Source organism: Podarcis cretensis (genome assembly GCF_951804945.1).
Source record: "Podarcis cretensis genome assembly, chromosome: 10".
NCBI lineage: Eukaryota > Metazoa > Chordata > Lepidosauria > Squamata > Lacertidae > Podarcis > Podarcis cretensis.
Window position 1 is genome coordinate 33,917,522 of NC_137179.1, and position 20,220 is coordinate 33,937,741.

Genomic DNA, 20,220 nt, shown 5'->3' on the forward strand with positions numbered 1-20,220 from the left:
AAAAAAATATGAACAAATTCCTGTGCACAGTGCACATATATTATTTGTGGTGCACAAAAAACAGGAAAAACAATACAATATTTAAAATGAAGAACAATTTTAACCAACATAAACTTATAAGTATTTCAGTGGGAAGTATGGGCCTGCTTTTGCCTAATGAGATGGTCAATATCCGGTTCCATATTTGTCACTGCTAGTCGTAGCAAATAATGCAAGCAGCTTTTGGCTCATTCCACCCGCTCATTACAAGAACTCAGTCATGAAGAAACAGATTTGCTTTCCTACCTCCTCCTTCCCACTCCTTTTTCCTTTAGTGCTGTGTCTTCCCCATTGTAAGCCTGAGAAGGCGGTTTCTTTGCCGGCTGAGGCCTGTGAGGGGAGAGCGAGTGTGTGGCAGCAAGAGAGAGTAGGCGGGCAGGTGGAGGGGTTGCCGGCCCGGCCTGTTAGGCGGCGGTGGCAGCAGCGAGGGGTTTTCCTGGGCCTGGGGGGAACCTGCCTCCCTGCCTCTTGCTCCCAAGGATGCTGGGCGTTGGTGTTGGCAATTGCCAGGCGGGCTGGGTTCAGGACCCTGGTGGGCCGGATCTGGCCCGTGGGACGTAATTTGAGGACCCCTGCTTTTACATAATCACACTATCTTTTTTACTGGGGACTGTGAGTTGGCCAATTGATAATAATGAATGTTTCCTTGGGATTGCTAGATTTTTATTATTTTTTATTTAAAGAAAGATGTATCAAATATACAGTGGACCATCGGGTTACGTTATCTTTGGGTAACATAACTTTCGGGTTGCGAATGCAGCAAACCCGGAAGTGGGTTCGCCGCTCGTAAGTGGGTTCGCACATAAGTTCTCTGTGCTGCTTCGTGTGTGTGCAGAAGCCGTCCTCCGGTTACAAAATTTTTGGGATATGGCCAGGCTCCGGAATGGATCCTATTCGTAACTGGAAGTACCACTGTAGTAATTATATAGTTCATGGGTTTCTCGTGGGCATCTCCTTGAATTCTGTGAGAACAGGATGCTTGACTAGATGGACCTTTGGCAGGGTCCTTTAGTTTTATAAATGTGTGTGTGTGTTGGGGAAAGGATAGGAGATTATATCTAACCCTTCCTGGTTTGGGGAAACCCCAGCTTTCTCCCCTGCCCTCATATAATTAAAACCATGTGACGGAGATCAGGGTCACACTGACAAACACTGACACACTCCCAGTCTCTTAACACTTCACTATTCCCTTGTTTACATCCCTCCATGAACTGAAGGGCAATTGTCTGCAGCAGGAAGCCTCCGGCATTAGAGCATAATCAGGGTTCTAAATCATGTGAAGACAGGAAGCTCCTTGCTGATGCAGTGTGTCCTTCGTGGAGGGCAGTAAAAGGGGGGAAGTTGATGCAGTGGAGGGGGGGGCCTGCCTGTACACCTTCGCTCTCTCACACTTGATTTCCATTGTGCAAGGGGAAAGGATGCCCAAATACAGTCATATTGCTGGTGCAATTTGGTGTAGGTTTCTGTGGGTCAGGCAGTTAAGGTGATGTCCCCAGAATTAATGCCTTTGAAATACTGATGCTTCGGAGTGTTTTGTGTTGAGTATCAAGTTGCCTAAACAAATCCCTTGTAATTCCTGGAGTCCTGGATCTAGCAAGGGCTAAAATCTGAGGTAGGATTCCATTCTTGAATTAGCCAGGCAAGGGTCCTCATTACCATGTAAGTACAGTCCTAAGTACGACAAACGACAAATGAAGTTGCTTAGTGTCAGAGGGCAAATGGATGGACCCTTCTTCCTCACCTTGCTGGTAGTGAGAAAGACAAAAGCCTCTTGTGAGAGAGAGAGCTGGAAGGAGGCTGCTGGCAGAAACCAGAGCAAGAGCCATGCTTGTTTTCTGCTTGAATCCAAGGCTGTGACTGGACAAGACCTTCTGGGGTGTAAATAAACCACATATCATAAAGACACCACAGTCTCCGCTGTCACTCATTGCAAGGAAACCAAACCCTGGGTGAATGCCTGGAACCCTGAGAACCTCAAACTGCTTGAAGATTGGAGTGGTGTACAATAGTTTAAAAGAAAAGATATCACTATATATGTGGAACTCTGAAACTTTGCAATAAAAGAAACTTTCTTAAGGAACCAAACCTATTTATGGATAGTACCATTTTTAAAAATGATTTTTAAGATTGGTTAGGTATATACAGTTCTAATTCTTATCTAAATAGTTCAAAGCTCTGCAGCAGGCCCTTGCTGTGTTTGCAGATACTCACACTATAAAAATCACGGAATAATTTGTGTGGCCCTTCCTGCCTTTTCCTCAGGAGTTTATCTGATAGGTTTACTTGTAGAGAGTACCCAGGTTTTCTCATTGGCGATCTTTCCACCATTCTCTCTGGGGCATTGTGACCGACTGACTTTTCCATGAGCTGCCTGTTCAGATACAAAATGAATGCTAATCCTACACCTCAGACTGATATAATGTCCATACAGAAGAGAGTAGGACAGCTTTAGTGTCAATCAAAATACATTGCCAGGAGGATTTAAAAACACTGTTTAAAACCTTGGTTTATTCCTAGGGGAATTGGAGATCATACTACAAAAAATGGGAGCAAGTCACTATTGTCATCACTAATTTTCCTCTGTCTTGTAATGCCAGCAGCAGCAGTAGCAACAGCAGCAAGATCAAAAAGTTAAAAGTCCTCTATCTAATTTGGGAGCAGGTCATGTCAGAGTTTGAAATGGGTTGAGTGCATTCTTAGGAGATGAATATAGCATCCATTTTCTGTCCTTTACCCTAAATGACCACTGAGTATTGCTGTAAGTCATTAAACATCTACATTATATCAGTGACTTCAAACACTGCATTTTTGGTACTAAATGAAGACTGGCATTCTTCATCCAAACAGTGAATGAGATAACTTTTTGATATAAAGTTATGATAACTATTTTTAAACATTTGATGATGAAAAGATACAGTTTGGTCTGTATTCTGGAACTTTAGGCACTCACCTTTATCCAAACTTTAAATAGTCCATTCTGAAGACAGTATAGAGTCACCAATATATGCATTTTTGTATGCACTGCTAGGCTGGGAAACTGCACTGCAAAATTCGGAGAAATACCAATTTCAAAGGATGGCTGCATTTTGATTTGAATACTGTTTTGGGAAGGTTTACCTTTATTCCCACCCCTACATGTTCCCGCTTTAAAGTTTTGAGGATGGTTTCTTAAAATGTGATTAGTGTGAGATATTAGAGTTACAATTCTGGGTCACCAGAAGCTAAACATTTGAGTGTCTGTGCAGGAGAGATGTTCCTTGTTTGCTTAGAGCATTTTCTCATCAAGTCGCACACATGAACATGCACAGCCCTTTTCACACACTTATGAGGCTCATTTTGAACTTTTGATAGCAGAGTGAAGGTCAATTATGCGCCCCCCCCCCAGTATATATTTAGCCTAAAGAAGAATAATACCTGGGTTTCAATCTCAGTTGAAATTCTGGCAATGAAACTGTATGAAGCCAAGCACTCCATACTCACAACACTGTTGCAGCAAATTTGTGTTATGCTGTGTCTTTGTATAACCATTTCACCAGGGTCCTAGTCTGATTATGCATCTTGCTCCCAGACAAGGCTTCTTGGGTGGGTGGCTATGCTACTGCAGTTTTCTTGAGTCCTATTGTGAAAGCTGACTGGGAATTATGGCAGTTGTGTAGTCCAAAACATTTGGAGGGCACCCGGTTGGGGATGGTTGTGCTTGAGCATCTTTTTGACATCACAAGTAGGATGGAAGGGGGAGCTCTCCTCATAGTGTGAGTGCCCTTTTCCTTCCTTCCTTCCTTCCTTCCTTCCTTCCTTCCTTCCTTCCTTCCTTCCTTCCTTCCTTTCTTTCTCAACTTTGGCATTCATTATTCAGCCAAGTAGAAGGTAGTGCTGTGATAAGCCTCGTTTAGATAAGGGATTTCATGCTTAAGAAGCATAGTCCCTTGGGGTGTGAGCAAGGTGACTATGCAATTTGCATACCTGTGCAGTTTATTTCAAGCTGTTTGGGGAGAAAGAGGAAATGGGAGGAAGCAGAAAAGTTTGAGCAGATATGGCCCCTTCAACATTTTGAGTTAGGGTGCTTTCACGTTACTTACGAAAAACAATTATTGTGCCCCAATTTTCCCGTGTGACTTTGGCTAAGCCATTTTATTGCTGTATTTCATTTATCTGTAAAATGGGAATAATGATGCATATACTGCACTGACGTACTGCAAGCAGTGGAAACTGCACAAATATTTTAGATCATCTCAACACCTCAGTGTAGTTTCATCTAGAGCTTCATAAAGGTAAGCTGAATCCAGGATAAATCTGCTTTCTTTAGTTCTATCCATGGTCAACTTCAGACCACTTCACACAATTACTGGAGAGTAGGGCTGCATCATTGGGCCTGCCCTCTTACATCTACATCCTAGACCTAGAGTCTTCCCCCAACATACATCAACACACAATCCATGGACCCTGAGGGGTGAGGCAAGGAAGCTGATAAATTTTGGGAGCCTGGACAGTGGGGCAGTCATCTTTCCCTTTCAGACATATAATGCATGAAATGAGCTTTGGTTTCTTTCCTTAGTACCTATGGTTTCTAAGAATGTTGCTGCTTTGGTGAGGAATTCACTTTCCAAAGGATGTGAATTAAATCACACCAGTCCCGTTTATCTAGTGTTGCCTTTAGGTCATAGGAACATAAGATGAGCCAGATGCTTATGAGAAGCTCACAAGCAGGGCGTGGGGTCAAAAGCTGATGCTGTCACACTCACAGTTCTCTACAAACCCCAAATCTTAACCTCTTCTGCTATTGCGACAAGACCTTTATCCAATGTGGCATTAAGTTCTTCTAACCACAGATTTTATTGAAGGTAAAAATGGAGCACAGACCGAAGTTTGAAGGACAGTGTTTGTGGTAGCTGGCTTTAAGAAAGGAGTGGAGAAGTCTGATAAAGCACTTGTTAACCTGACAGAAAGGATTGACACTGACTTAAATATTGTTTTCCAAGCCAGAATATTCTGTCTGTGGAAAAGCACAGGAATATGGTTGTGCATTTTGTGCTCTAGTAGCCTTATTGATGACAAGCAGTATACAAATGTGCCCTGCCATTTTCTGAACTGGGTTTAAGTTCAGTCAATCATTTCACTTCAGCAGTTCCTCTTTGAGGTTTGCCTGTTTTAGAATTAATTGTAGCATTTACACAGGATTATATATTATTCTAGGCTAGACTATTCATCCATTTAGCCCAGTAATCTGACTGCCAGCAGCTCTCCAAGATCTCAGGTAGACGGTATTTTCCACCTTCTGCTACTTCCTGAATTCCTTTAACTGCGAGGGACTGAACCTCAGACCTACCTGTGAGCTATGGTAATTTCATTGCTTAGTATTAATATTTGCCCAGTACATTGTTAGAATTGTTATGGCCTCATTTCTATATAATTTCCCCCCTCAAAAACTGTGTAGAATTTGCACAGGAGTACTATACCTGCTAATAACTTTGCTGCACTTCAAAGAAATGGAAAGCTTGAGGTAAAGCCAGAAAGCAGTCTGGATTCTGCATTCTCTTCAAAAATAATGAAACTACAGAGACTCTCAGTTAATATTTGGGCCACTAAACACACCTATGCTTCCCAGTCAGCAAACCATGGAAAAACAGATGCCCCCACTTTGTGTCACATAATGCCTGATAAAGAATTTGGGAGGATTCAAAGGCTTGCCACGATTTTCTGACATCTTGCTTGGTTCTGCTAAACATTCCTTAGATGGTTCTGTGGACCCAGGAGTCCCCCCCTCCCCATAAACCTTCAGTGAGCTGAAAATGTAATTGCTTTGCAAAGAGAAATGCAGTTTCACAGGGTGGGTGGGTGTAAGAGAGAGAGGGAGAGAATCGGATATGGTGGTCGCTGAAAGACTTTCAGGAGGAGGCAGAAGGGACTGGAATATAATTTAAAGATGGTCAAGGCATAGATGCATCAGGGAGCATTAGAGGAGGGGAAGAATGTGAGTAAAAGGAATGGAAGGAAAACGCAGGGAGATTTGAGGATTTTCTTACTTTCAGGGATGTGAACAGGCTGATTCTGCCAACTAAGAATGCTTCCTTGTCATATCTCACCAGAAGACTATCTTCAAATGCATGTCCAGAGTACAAGAGAGAGCACGAAGATGGAAGAAGACGGGATGGAAATGCGCGAGCGTTGAGATGGGAGAAATAATCCAGGGGAAAATGGTAAGTAGTAAAAGAGGCGTCAGGGACAGAGGGGAAAAGAGGTTAAATGACAATGAAAAGGGGGGAGGCGGGAATGGGAAATGGAGTGGGGGTGGATTACAGATCCAAGTGGGAGGGATTTTTGTGTGTGTGTGTGTGTGTGTGTGTGTGTGTGCAGGGGAAGGAAAGTGCAACATCGGGGAGGTTGCAGTTAAAGATAATGTAAATGTGCCGAGCCTGTTTTCATCAAGTTGTCTGGAGAGCCATCTACTGTCGGCAAGTAGAACAGTCATTAGGGTGAACGCTCTGCCCTGGGTGAGTCAATGTCAGTTCCTTCACTCCATAGCACTGGGCACATACTGAACTTGTCACAGATTAGTAAGTGATGCCAGAGAGTGAGCTGAGCTGGAAACGGCCGGGCCAGCTGCATGGAGCCTGAGGGGGAGAAAATGTAGCGCTCCAGAGCTCACACCCCCACCAGGCCGATTCCCCCAGCCCTTGCTTGTGCCTCAAATAGCAGGACACTGTGCTTTGTGGTAGCAGCTGCCTGGGCCATGTATTCTTCCCCATCCCCACTGCTCCTTCCTCCCCCCACACAAATACTGGCACCCCTAGAATAATGACCTTCATGACAGACATCACACACCTTGGATATTCTGCCTCGGCCTGAGATGTGCTGGTGCTTTGCAGCAGTAAGGGAGAAAGCAGATGCCTAGCAGGGTCTTGCTAGCAAAGCGCACTGGTGTGGCCCTCCTCCCACCTGAGACTCCTGCCTCCTACCTCCACTTTAAAGCTCTTCCCCACACAACTTTGAGGAGCTGGAGCATCCGTGGCAATCACTTTTGCCACTGGTGCTTAGAAATAAATGCTCTTCCAGGTAGAGGTATATACAAGTCCATCTGAGTGACTGGGCATTGTCCTCACCTGCCTGATCGCAGCCACACAGGATTGGATCCTTCGCTCTCTGCTGAAGCGCATGCTGACAGTTCACTGGACAACACACAGAAACAGTGTCACAATTTCTGAATTGGTACATGCTAACACCCTAAAATGACATAGCTGCAGTAATGAATAAAGGCAAATGGCCCTGCTGTCTTGATACCAATGACACTATTTCATTTGTCCCTGTTGCTGGAGGCTGAGGTAGAATGCTGAGTCCATGGTCTTGTGGCCACTTACATCCCTAGTTTAGGCCCTTGTCTGTAAGAATGGATTTGTAGAATGCCATGCAGTCTGAGTTTGCAGCAACTAGCTCACCTCTTTGCATTCTGGCGTTCCCATGGTAGACCGAGGGAAACAATAAACTTTACTTCCTTCCACCCCTCACATTCTCCAAATTATTTCCAATCTTCGTTTAAGCATTCTGGGCCCATAACCCCTGTTGGTTGGGAAAGAAATTATTAGGTAAATTCCCTGCATGCCTAAGATCCAGGTTTGGGGTGAGTACTCTTTGGTGAGAGAACCCCAGCTGAGATTTAAAATCACAAAATATGCAGCAAATTAAAGCATGGGAATTTAGGTGGTTAAACATTAAAAGATTCCCTTCTAAGTTGCTTGCAAAGTTCCCCTCTTCCTTTGGCATACAAAGTGACCACATGCATGATAAGTTAAAAATGGTTTACTTACAGACTCTTCAAAGGTCAGATCCATGTGCTTTTCCATACAGCAGTCAGAAAACATAGGCAGCAAAACTTAGGTTCCAAAGTAGTATATAGAAACACAAAGACGGCTTGCATAAGCCATGCAGTCTGAGAAACTAGCTCCGACCTCCTTACTGGTAGGGTCCACATGGTGGAATGGGAGAACAAAGAGCTTGATAACCTGTCCTCCCAAGGTGAGGGGGAGTAACCTAGCTAAGCCTGGCAGGACAGCTTACTCTATGGTCTTAACCCTTTCATGCATTAGTTAGTCTTAAGTATGTTGGTAATATGAGGCTGGATATCCCACAAGTCCTCTGTTAGCCTTTTACTATGATACCTTTCTCCTCTCCCTCCTTCCTGGGGCTTCAAAGCATTAAAAATCCAAGTATTGCAGCCAAGACAATTGTCCCCATATTCTAGACTCATTACCTCCTTTTTATATTCCTTCCATGTCATTCTTCCTACATCAGATGTGGACTCCTTGTTCTTCTTCTTCTAGTGTTCTCATCTCAGACTCTGAGCCTCCCTGAAATCTCCACTCTCCACCCAACACATGGGCTCAAACATTCTTTCCCATTGTGTACATTCTCCGGTTTGGCAGTTGCTCCCCCCACCCCTGGATTGCTCACAAAGACGCAGTCACCTTTCTAACACACGAAGCGACAACATCTATTTTTTTCTTTCAGCTCTTTTCTTATAATGCTCCTCTCACTTAGCCTTCTGTCCCTGCATTACATCCCTGATTCTGCCTGCTTTTATTCCTGCAACCAATTCTTGAACAGTGTTGGTTGTCAGGTCCTCTGGTCGGGAGCTGAACTTGCTTTGAGTTTGCATGGTGCCTGCTTAGCTGCTGCTATGAAAAACTGTGTCAGCATTTATCATGGAAGCCACAGTAGTTGCATTGGCTACTTTGCAATCTTGCTTCTAATGCTGCAGACCTCTCGAGCATTGCTGAATGAGCATGCAGCTTTCTGGCACCCGAATGGAGTTTGAGTTTCTTCACAGACCTGTCAAGCATCTGGGCCAAATGACCAAATTAACACTGTATTCCCTGTATCGGTCAGACCATCTTTTTGGTGTGCTTCCTCCTACTTCTGCTGATCCCAGAGCACACCTGTCTGGCAGCACAGTATGCTGTCCCTATTAACGTCCACTTCACACTTCTGCCCATCTTGCCTGTATGTTCCAGCAATCCAAGATGTTTGCTATCACCAAGGGATCTTTCTCAATCTGGTACATATCAAACTAAATGAGGCATGCTCAGGAATGATTATGACATGACATGGTGCAGAACTGGGAGCAGATGGGGCTTCCCCTAGGATGTTCCAGGTCTCTTTTCAGGGGACTGGAGGGAAGATGCAGTGCTCTTAATGACTGCCTGCATATCAGCCAAAAGAGATTACCAGGATGAATGCAGTGTTGTGATCAGCAAACAGGGGGAAAATTCCAATGGAATACAGCTGGGTTTGTTTGTTTTTTGGGTTTATTGGTCCATGGTTCTGCAGGTAACTCTGTTTCTTCCATTATAGAATTTCCCTTTGCCACACAGAAAAGAAGAATGAAATGAATGAAGAATGAGTAGATTCAGGGTGGGAATTTTATTTTAATATGAGATGGGGCAGATGCCTAGGAAAGAAAATGCTCCATATCTAGGACTCTCCTGAAGTTCTCAAAGTGTTTTTCTCGCCGGGCTCTGCTATTTATCCTTCAGCTGATTTAAGCTTTTCTGAACGGCATCTTGCCAGAGGCTATTATATAACAAATAGTCTTTGGGAACAGGGCTTTAATGTAAAACCTGGCATGAAGAGGAGGAATCCATGATGGGATGTAGGTCTGTATGGAAATAATTCAAAGACTATGAGTCAAGCTTTTGTGTGTGTGTGTGTGTGTGTGGTGCCAGATGACCTTACATTGGTACACTGTTGAAGTTTAGGATAGCTCACCTCAGTAGGACATGAGATTCTAATCTCAAGGTCATGGTCTCAAGCCCCACATTGGGCAAAAGGTTCTTGCCTTGCATGGGGTTGGTCAAGATGACCCTCATGGTCCTTTCCAGCTCTCCAATCTATGATTCTATGACAGCAATCACAGCTGGTAGCAATTTACAAAAAACAAAACAAAACACATTAGCATTGCCAGAGTCCAACAGGTTTGATCAGTCATTCTTCTAAATGCAGAAGTTATTCTCTATGTTCTTCAGCTCCATCTACTGGTTCTCTTACAGCTTAACAGAGAGATGTGCAAGCTGGTAACTTGAACTAAATAGGAAACATTGTAAATGCAGAGCACCTCACATTATGAAAAAAATTAACATTAACAGGGATATGCTAGCTTCATGGGGGGAAATCATACTTTGGAAATGCTAGTTTTGTATGAGAAATATAAGAGAGAATTAGATGGGCTTATTTTTTTTGCATTGTGCATTTGACATTTTAAATTTTGTTTGTTTGCCCTTCACTAATACCAAACTAATCAAAGAATGCAAACTCCATCACATTAAAACATCTTCACAAAGCTGGAGCTTACATACAAGCATTCAGGACAGCCATGTGTGAAGACAGCCTGACAGTTTGAGGTCTGTTTGGATTTTATATAGTGATGTTAATAGTCTGCCCCTTTGCTGATCAGAACAAACTTGCTCATGATTCAGTGTCTGCTTCTTTATGTGCAAGATTTATTACCCATATATCTAGGCAAGTCCCTCTGGAGACTTCAAATATAATATTTTACAGAAGCAGTTTCCCACTTCGCTGTCACATGCATACACTCACCTTGGAAAATCTCAGCCATCCTCTGCTTCCCTAATTCTCCTCCTCCATGGCTACTTATTTTGAGAAAAGCATGCTAGGGAGAAGGCTAAGCTGATATTCTTTTCCCAGTCATGCAGGAAATTTTTAATATGGGAGAATTTCATATGCAGGGTTAAGCCAGCACATTCCAGGAATCACTATACCATGCAGTCTTTTCTCAGGCAGGGTTTTGTTCTGAGCCAAAGGCTGCAGGAAAATTCATTCATTAGTTCTCATAGATGCTAATATTTCCTTTAAAAAAAAGGAAATATTAAATCATTTCCTCTTCTCTGTAACTTATGAGCTGGCTCCATGAATGCTTTATAGACTGGAATATCTCACCTATGAAGAATAAGAAGTAGAAATCACCTTTTTTATATAAAAAAAGGTTTTTTAATAATAATAATAATAATAATAAAATGTACTTTTTATCCAACATGTTTGTGTTCTTTTCCAACTTTTGATATTGTATGTGCAGAAAATGCAAACCAAGCCAAACCAAACCAATTCAAAGTCCATTTCTGATACCAGTTTGTGTTAACTGGACCACAAATAGTTTGCCCTTGCATAAAGGAATTAAGTTTTACAAATTCTCACAGTTAAAAGAAAATACTTTTAAAAATGATGTTATGCAGTATTTCTGCATCCTCAGTACCATTCAGCTCTTGCCTGAGTGAATATTAGAAAACACATGTGCTTTAAATCAAACTAATAATTAGCATAAGAAAGCTGGAAGGAGAAACATTTGGAAAACACACCACATTGAAAGAATCCATTCTATTCTATTTGAAGTTGTTCTCTAGAGATTGGAGAGTTTGGTCTTGAGTCCTCTAAGAACAAATTCCCATCTCTCAGTGTTGCAGAGAGCGTCAGTTATGTACATGTCTAGATTCCTTTCCATTGTAGATTTCCTCTTCTGGGGAAGTGTGAGTTCTACTTTAGTGAGCGTAGTTGCAGAGCTGTTTGTACTGCTCCTTGTGGCAAAATTGTAATGTGGGTCAACAGAAACAAATGACAGGCATCATGTACCTAAGAAACTGTTATCTAAGCATTAATAACACAGAAGAGAGAAAGTGTGTTGAAGGGGGATTAGAATAAGCAAATAATATTCTAATATAAGAGGAAACTAGAATATGAAATAGATAGCGTAAATAATGTTAGCTTAATAAAAGTGGACAATCCTTGTTATCAGTAACACCCCCAACGTTTTGTAAAAGCATAGTGCGTAATATCCTGTCATCTAACGGGCCCCATAGCTAGTGGTCCTTCTGCATACTTGGCACATGGGGTCTCCTGAAGTATGCTCAGGTTCAAGTCGGTTCAAACCTAGTTAAAAGGACCATGGGAAGGATTCCTGCCTAAGACCTCAGAGAGCCAATGCTTGTCATATAGACTGTAATGACTTAGGATCAGGGCAACTTGAGAACTTCCAAAATACTCATTTGAATGCTACCTTTATTAGACCACCCAAATCTCCCAAACTAGTGTGCAAGCTTTCAAGTTCTGAAGAAAGGGCTCCATTTGAATGTCTGTTACCTCCTGCTGTTCTCCATCTTCTTATGGGATGCAGACATGGGATGGCTTGAACAACAGCCCTTTTCTCTCTCCCATTTTCTCCTGATATTGCCCTACTTTGTCACAGTCAGAGGAAGGGAGGTGGTTGGCATGGGAAATGGTCTTGTATTGGAAGGGAATTGTATCCCAGCAACATATATGGAGAGTGACATATTTCCCATCCACTTCAAAATGATGGTTAAGGCTGGAGCCTCTGACATTTACATTGGCCTGATGCATCTAACTCCACCCCCCCCTCCCTGAATGCATTCCAGTAGCAGCTAGATGCTGATGCTCAAATCTCAGGGCTGTTGTGTTTGGGGAATTTGCTTCTAATTAATTCTGGGGCATTTAAGATGTAATTTCTCCTGTCTTCCTTTGTGACCTGCATGGTTGGGTTCATAGGCAAGATGCTCATTTTTGTGTCATGTCAAGATTTACACGCTGCATAATTGTCTATAAGGCAGCTCATATTTGTGCAGCTGAGTCCACAGGCTATTGTTTGTGTGCCTTCACCTTCTCTGTGGCAGTCACCTGGCTTTTCTATTGTTTGTTAAATTTGTTTAGTGAAGTGTAATCCCCCTGTCTTTTATAAGACACTACTGTGTGATTTTCTGTCGCTTGCAGAGGTGAGACTCATCAGCCTTCTAAGCTGGAATCTTCTTTCCCTGGAGGAATTCACTCTTTTCTTTGATGGGAATAGGTGTAACTGAGACATAATTTAACCAAAGAGAACAATGTTGAAATTCTGCTTTCTCTTTTGTGGGGTTTTCATAGTACACACAGGGAAAGGACGTAGTCAAGATGCTGGTTTCAGGTATGCTTGTATTTGCTTCTGCTTATCTTTTAATTTGAAAGGTAATAATTCAAGAAACAGTCTGGGCTAAGTGAAAACTTCTTTTTCTTGTTTTCTTTGGGTTTTTTTGACTGGGTATTCTTATCCACATCCAAGCTTGGCATCACTTGGCTTCTTGCAAAAGCTGATTTCCAAATTTACTTCCTGAAAGTAACATTCCCTTGATTTTATTTATTTTTAAAGGCAAGCATGGCACACTCTTTTTGGAACCAATTTCAAAACAGTTTTCTCCTCTCCTTTCTTTGTTCTTTGTTCTTTGTTTCTGTTTTGCTTTCATTTTCCATGGTGGGATGGACCCAAGCGGGGGGGGGGGGGGAGGGGGAGGGGGATCAGATGCTTGATGTATGATTTACGTCTTCCCCTGTTCTCTGCATAACTCTATATGCACAGAAGACGGAACTGATGGAAGATGGAACCACCCTGCTACTTTTTAAAAGGTACAGTGGTACCTTGGGTTAAGAACTTAATTCATTCTGGAGGTCCGTCCTTAACCTGAAACTGTTCTTAACCTGAAGCACCACTTTAGCTAATGGGGCCTCCCGCTGCTGCTGCACCGCCGAGGCAGCACGATTTCTGTTCTCATCCTGAAGCAAAGTTTTTAACCTGAGGTACTATTTCTGGGTTAGTGGAGTCTGTAACCTGAAGCATCTGTAACCTGAAGCATCTGTAACCCAAGGTACCACTGTATTTCTAGATGGGCTATAAATGGGTTGTTGGGTGGTTGCAAAATGGTTGTTGTCAGCAGTTGGGGTTTTTGTGTTCTAGTAGGATTTTATCCAAAAATGGTAAATCTAGATTAAATTTGTGGGGTGGGGGAATACTGGCTGGCAGTTTGGTGACAATGACATTTTGTGGGTGCTACCCAAAAAGGGGGGGAGTGTGCATGAGAAATGCCCCCTAAAAGGAAATAGGACCTTTTCTGCTAAAATGAACATTCTGAAGTTTTCTAAGTACGTTTCTGAGCACAATTCAAAGTGTTGGTGCTGACCTTTAAAGCCCTAAACGGCCTCGGTCCAGTATATCTGAAGGAGCGTCTCCACCCCCATTGTTCTACCCGGACACTGAGGTCCAGCGCTGAGGGCCTTCTGGCGGTTCCCTCACTGCGAGAAGCCAAATTACAGGGAACCAGCCAAAGGGCCTTCTCATTAGTGGCACCCGCCCCGTGGAACGCCCTCCCACCAGATGTCAAAGAGAACTACAACTACCAGACTTTTAGAAGACATCTGAAGGCAGCCCTGTTTAGGGAAACTTTTAATGTTTGATGCATTACTGTATTTTAATATTTTGTTGGATGCCACTCAGAGTGGCTGGGGAAGCCCAGCCAGATGGGCGGGGTATATATAATAAATTAGAAGTAGTAGTAGTAGTAGTAGTAGTAACAAACTACCAGGTTTCTTGCTAATTCAGTCCCTGGGCATATTGGGAGTTACATGAGGGTTCACTTCCAGAGGACCCCTCTTCATCTTAATAGATATATGACATGGCTGCCATATTTCAGAGTATTGCATAAAATGCCAGGGACTCTGTGTGTACTTGGCTGTTCTAGGCCAGTACCAGTTTGGGCATATGGCTCTCCCTTTTTTCTTCTGTTCAGCTGGCAGTGAGCATAACATCTTGTGTTTCATTTGGTAGCAATCTTCCTTCTGGATGCTCTCTTTCCAGGATGATGTGGAGAAATTTTACATTCTAAAACAGGGCTGGGGAAGCTGTGGCCCTCCAGATGTTGTGGACTCCAACTCCCATCAGCCCCAGCCAGTGTGGCCGATGGTTGGAAATGATAGGAGTTGGAGCTCAACAACATCTGGAGGGCTGCAGCTTCCCCATCCTGATTCTAATGTCACTTGTGTTCTGCTAGTTTCAAGCTTTTGGCCTGCTTGAAATCTATACGCATCCTTATGTGTTAGAAAGGCACTGAAGGGAGCTATTTGTGGCTTGATGTTATCATTGCTACCATTCTCCTGCCAGTGCTAGTAAGTGAATGCAATCTTATGCATGATATCAAATAAGTGCTAGTAAGCAATTGGAAGGTTAAAATGTATTATACTGGATATGTGCCTGAAACGCGCAGCTTTCGTTTTCAATGATAGGGTCATTCCAGAACCAGGCACAAATTGGTAAAACTACGAGAGACCCTGGGGGTTGAGTTGTTGGAAGGATTGGAAGACTGACCAAGATGATCTCTCCCATCACTAAGTAGACTTATCTATATATATTTTCTGTTTTCTACTTCTGCTGGCCTTTGGTGTCCTTCACATTTGCCACTTTGCTTGTAATTTCTCATTACATTATTTCATGCCAACTGCTAGGCATTCGTATACCACCATCTAAATGAAATAATAACAGTGTACAAAATAGCCACATTAGCGGGTGTCCCATTTATTTCAGGCATCTGAATAAAATGTTCTTTGTGGTAGAAAGGAAAGCACAGTTAAGGAGACCTGATTTACATCATGACTAACATGCTCGGAGGTTCGACTGTGAATTAAGGCAAACACTTCATTTGAAAATTACTACAAACAATGCAGATGTAGCCCAGAGGTGCCCAGGATAATGCTAACAAATTTTTAATTTCTAAAACTAAAATTGAATTATTGCATTTGGGGTAGGGGGTTATTATTCTTTTTTTTAAAAAAGAGAGATATAAGTCTGCTAATATGATTTCTAAGAATGCAGCTAATTACTGTCATTACAAAGCCCTTTGGTACTCCTGGCACCAAAGTAATGGCAAGAATATTGGTCGGTAAGTTACTTTACTATGCAGAAGGCTAATAAAGCTTTCTTTTTTAAAAGAAGAAGAAGAAGGGGGATATGAGTTAAGGATTAACTTTTAGGCAATCTGATTTGATTTGTTGACCATTGTGTAACTTGTGGTTAATAAACAACATTTTAGTATCCATTAGCAGAGTTTTGCTTATGGCTACAAGCCACAGCACTGTCCCTTTAATAGTTCAAACTTCTCTGGGGAGCAAGGTGGAACAACTTATTGGCTACCTTGGAGCTATCCATGGTCCTGCTGCTGCTGACCTTGCTCTCTCTTGCTACCTGTTACCCTGCATCTTGAATTCCAAGTTATGCTTGCTAACTGTCTGAGGTCCAGTAAGTAATTGCTGGCTACTGCATTGATGGAAGTATGTATCATTTAAAATTAGGATTAAGAACCTGTGGGCTATATGTGACCTTGGTCAAATTTCATGGGGTGTATGTGACCTTGTTCTAATTCCATGTTGCTCACATAAATGAAGTGGCACAGAGAGAAGGAAGGAGGGGAGAAGTGTGTGACAGAGAGAGAAAGAGAAAGAGAAAGAGGGGAGAGAGAGAGAGAGAGAGAGAGAGAGAGAGAGAGAGAACAACACTATCCAATTTTACAATTCTGCATACTTCACCTCCTTTTGTCTGGCTTTGCACACCATTGGCTTGGCTGCACCCTCCATTGCTTCTGGTCTTGCTTGCCATCATCTGTGGTCCCCTGCTGATTTTTACTGTGGGTCAGTAGGAATGGGGCATACAATCACATTACAAGGAGCCTCTCCATGTAGTAGTTAATGTATGCTAATGCCCCTGAGTCTGACCAAACTGCGGGAGGCAGTGGAAGACAGGAGTGCCTGGTGTGCTCTGGTCCATGGGGTCACGAAGAGTCGGACACGACTAAACGACTAAACAACAACAACAATGCCCCTGAATGTTTGCAGAAAACTCTGAGGCATGCCTTCACTTCATATAGGGGGGACACACAGAGGCATGCTCATATTGTGTTTTTTAATACTAAAAAGCTTGTTCTGTTTTATTTGAATTGTGCTCACACATTGGAATAATGTGACATTTCTAAAGCTATGAGTCTCAAAGAGAACTCAGCTGTCTCGTCAATCTGAATGATGGGAAACAAGGCTTTTATTAGTTCCCTTCGGCATGTAAGTCCACACATTGAAAAGGAAAGTGTAAATCCCTTCCATGACATGACATGGGTTCCATGTTCTCATCCTAATGTCCACACGTTTAATGTAAAATGTCTGCAATGTAGAAGCCTATGCAACTGGTCCTCATGTAAGCATCTGGGTTTTCTGGAACCCTAATCATGCCTATATGTGCAATTTTCCCCATTTCTGATGTTCATGCTAATGCATCAGTATTCAGGAACAGGGACACTATGTGTTAGTGGGACATGGTCAGTCCATTCAGTGGGTGAACATATTTCACCCAAGTACTGTGTAACACCATTCCAAGGTTGCTCACCCTGCTGAAGGATATTGCATCCAGAATTTACTATCCATTGCCCAGGAAAAGGAGAGATAAGGACACATGAAGTCTCTTGGATCAGATCAAAGGTCCTGCTCCCAGCAGTGGTCAACCAGGTCCTTCTCAGAAGATCACAAGCAGAACATGAAGGCAAAAGCCCTCCCTTTCCTCTCTACTGTCCATCTTCTCAACAACTGGAAAAACTCAAAGCCTGCACTTGCAGCAATTTCACAGGCTCAGTTACCACTACTAGAGCTGTTTCTCTGAATCCTTCCATTGTTATGTTTGATACCCCATACCCGGATGCCCTCCAGGCTTTTTGAACTACAATTCCCATCACCCTCAGCCTGGGTGTGGGGCTGATGGGAGTTGTAGTCCAAATTGTCTGGAGGGCTCTAAAATGGAGAAGGCTGATCCAGAGATATGAAGCTCTGTAATCCATCACAGTTAAGGCAGCAATCATTTATGTTTCCAAGACAGCAAATGCAATGTTGCTTAAGTACAAAGGATCCAGCGTTCCCAGGAGAGTCAGCAAAATGAATCAGACAAGTGAGAGCTTTTCATTTTAACTTGCTTAACCATCCTTCTAAAGGGTAACTTTCAAACTGACCTTAAAAAAAGTCTTTCAGGCTAGAATGTTGTAGACTAAGAGTGAACAAATCCTCCACATTTTTTTCCCCTTCCTTGTTCCATATACTGTTTCTTTCCCTCAATATGCTCGTCATTGAATTTTGAATTTCTGGAAATGGGCTGTGTGATTTTCCTCGATCCCCCTCAGTTTATTTCCTTATTTATATTTCACTTTTCTATTCAAATAATAAGGAATGCCGCTTACAATAAAAGGGAACAATTAGTGGTTTTGACACAGCAATATTTATTTCCTTATTTATATTGTGCTTTTCTATTAAAATAATAAGGAAAGTGGCTTACAATAAGAGGAAACAATTAGTGCTATTCTGACCCCTTGCTGATTTTCTCCCCTTGCTGATTTTCACATACTTTTCTCTCTCTCAAATGCTCTCAAAGCTGTGCTCTCTTGCATATCTTTGTGGTCACAAGAAAGACCTGTGAGTGTGTGGTGGGGCTTTCCCTATGGTCTGCGTGACTCCTTCCACCTCTTTCCATCAAAATGAAGCTCCCTCTCCCTGCCTACCTTTTTAAGAAGGAATATCACTTTCCTTCTCATCTCCTTCAAATGGTTGAAATGAAGACCATTCAAAGGTTTGTCACAGCCCTGAAAACAATACATCCTTAAAAGAGAACAGCAATAGAGTGACATTGGTAGTTAAACATCACTGATAAAACGTCAAGAGGCAGCAGTACTGAAACTTGAGCAAGAACATCATAAAACATCAGGTTACTGGTGAAAACCTAGACTAAGAAAGGGTTTCCATCCATTGAAAAATGGAATGAGAGAGAGCCTGGCAAATTTCCATACCGGAAGTGGTCCCACAGTCATAACACCACCAAGGGCTGAAGTCCTCATCTCATCCTCATCCTTCTGATCTCACATGGATCAATATATATTATCAAAGTGATAGTTTAACTCCTGACCAAACAACCCCTGCTGAGGCATCTGCACGTGAAACTGAAGCCTCCTGCTCACGAGGCATATGCCATACAGCTATCATGCAGTCTTTCCTTTTAAACAATGAAACGGAAACGGAAAAATAAACAGAATTGTTGCTCAAGAGAGCTCTATCATGCAGCCTTGACATCCCTGAAAAGCAATAGGGTTGGGTACAGATGAAGCTAGTCACAAGTCCTATGAATTCTGATGAAACTGAAGTGTGACTCATTTGGATTCTGGATCCAACCCACTGTCAGTATAACATTCCAGCTATGATCAGCAGAACGATAATTGGCATGGTGCTGATTTCTGCTCAAGACAAAGCAATGCTCAACTTCCTCAAAAAAATAGTCTCTCTAGATGAAAGTCCTGAGTTCATACCAAGAGAGGAACAGGCACACAGACAGATGCCTGTCTTAAAAAACAAAAGACTAACCTAGACATGGGATGGGGAACTTGATGTTACTATTGTTATGCTGGCTGGGGATGATGGAAGTTGAAGTCCAACAACAACTGGAGGGGTCACAGTTCCCCACTCCTGACCGAAACTCTGCATTATATGGCACCCAAGCAACTCTGGCATCATATATGAACTGGAATTCTGCTGGAGGGTCTGCCTACCAAGAGTAAAGAGAGAATGCATCCCTGTTCTATCTTCCTGGGCTGGAATTATGTTAAGGGGGTATCTCCCCCTTCAGCTCCTTCCTGATGTGCTGAAATGCCATGTTCTCAGATGCAGAGAGGTGTCCCCACGTCCACAGGGTCACACCAGACTAGGGGATCATCTTGCAGGGAGGTAACATACGGAGAGGAAGATGTTTCAGGCGCCTTTCAGATATGCCTCTATTCTACTCCTAAAAACAGACCCCGTGCCTCTCTCTACTTTCTGCATGCTTGGGGAAGATCTGGGTTTTAAACACTTAGATCTGCTGCTCTCGTAGCTAGATTGGCCTTGACGTGGGGGCAGGCAGGTGGGGGGGGGATCCTTGCTTTCTAACCAGTTTGACATTTAATCAAGAAAACGGAAATGCTTGAAAAAGGCATGGGCTATTTCTGTGCTGGGAGACCTGCACCATCCATGTATGAATCATTAGGGTGGGAAGAAGCTGTCACTTCAGTATCTTGCACAATAGAGAGAAGAAAGCGGATAAACATTTTTCCAGCCTTTGAGATTAATTTGGGACTAGCTTGTCCCACGTGCTCGCAGTTGCTGCTTCAATCTACTACAGCTAGCCCAAGGTTGTTGTTGAAAACACAGAGCCGGCTGCAACACTACTCCCCAATTGGCTTACAGTTTCTTGCCACCACCCCTCAATCTGCCTTCAAACTGGGGCAAGGGGAACCCAAAATCTGCAAGGCAGGA

At 42.8% G+C, this 20,220-nt stretch overlaps 1 protein-coding gene across 4 annotated transcripts in view; it reads left to right on the top strand.

Moving 5' to 3' along the window:
* The first annotated feature begins 5,887 nt into the window (after positions 1–5,887).
* GSG1 (germ cell associated 1) overlaps positions 5,888–20,220 on the top strand; it is a 111,199-nt gene continuing 96,866 nt past the window's right edge. For all 4 annotated transcript variants that reach the window (XM_079993404.1, XM_079993402.1, XM_079993403.1 and 1 more), the window contains exon 1: positions 5,888–6,236. The gene's annotated coding sequence lies outside the window, so the exon portion shown is untranslated. The remainder of the gene's footprint in view (positions 6,237–20,220) is intronic.